The sequence below is a fragment of the Sinocyclocheilus anshuiensis genome, unplaced genomic scaffold, assembly GCF_001515605.1.
Source record: "Sinocyclocheilus anshuiensis isolate Anshui unplaced genomic scaffold, SAMN03320099.WGS_v1.1 scaffold207, whole genome shotgun sequence".
NCBI classification, from domain to species: Eukaryota; Metazoa; Chordata; class Actinopteri; order Cypriniformes; family Cyprinidae; genus Sinocyclocheilus; species Sinocyclocheilus anshuiensis.
This window is the reverse complement of record NW_015551045.1, coordinates 420,203-420,846: the sequence shown is the minus strand read 5'-3', so window position 1 is coordinate 420,846 and position 644 is coordinate 420,203. Positions and strand designations below refer to the sequence as shown.

Below are 644 nucleotides of genomic sequence, written 5' to 3'. Positions count from 1 at the left end.
AGCTGAATTAGCTGAATTAACATTGCTTTATATTCTGAAATGTAAAATAAACATTTAATGAAATATATATAACATCTATAACATCAATATATATAATATAAAACATCAATTTGTAAATGCACCAGTGCGCAGGCATTTTTAGTGTTTTATACCAAAGAAACAAAGTAAAACAAACTGACAAATACAATAAAACAAATATACAAATGAAATGAAATAAACAGTGCTTTCATTTTTCCATGAAGTTCTACTAACATTACTGTTCAGGTAAGTAATAGCCTACAAAAGAAATCTAAAAGTAACCAAATGTAAATGAACACTGCATAGTTTTCATTGTATGTATTGATAGATTAATGCTTATTAAAGCTATAACGTTATTCCGATTAAGAGCAGATTTGCATTTTGATGGCCCAAGCACCAGTCTGTCACTTTAAGACAATATATGGACACACATCGGATTTTCTCCCAACTGTTCTCCTCTACTTAAGACATAAACTGCGTTTAAGTAAATACTCTCCAAGCCGGCCATTTTGACATATTTTTGTGTGTATTTGATCGATTGGACATGCGCCCGAAGCTCAAAGTGTAATTTGCTTGTCCGTTTTGGAGCGTGCCGCGCGCACACATTTCAGCCTGAGGAACAGCGT

At 33.1% G+C, this 644-nt stretch overlaps 1 protein-coding gene across 5 annotated transcripts in view; it reads right to left on the bottom strand.

Moving 5' to 3' along the window:
• crebbpb (CREB binding protein b) overlaps window positions 1-644 on the bottom strand; it is a 75,368-nt gene that overhangs the window by 46,150 nt on the left and 28,574 nt on the right. The gene's annotated exons all lie outside the window — the stretch shown is intronic.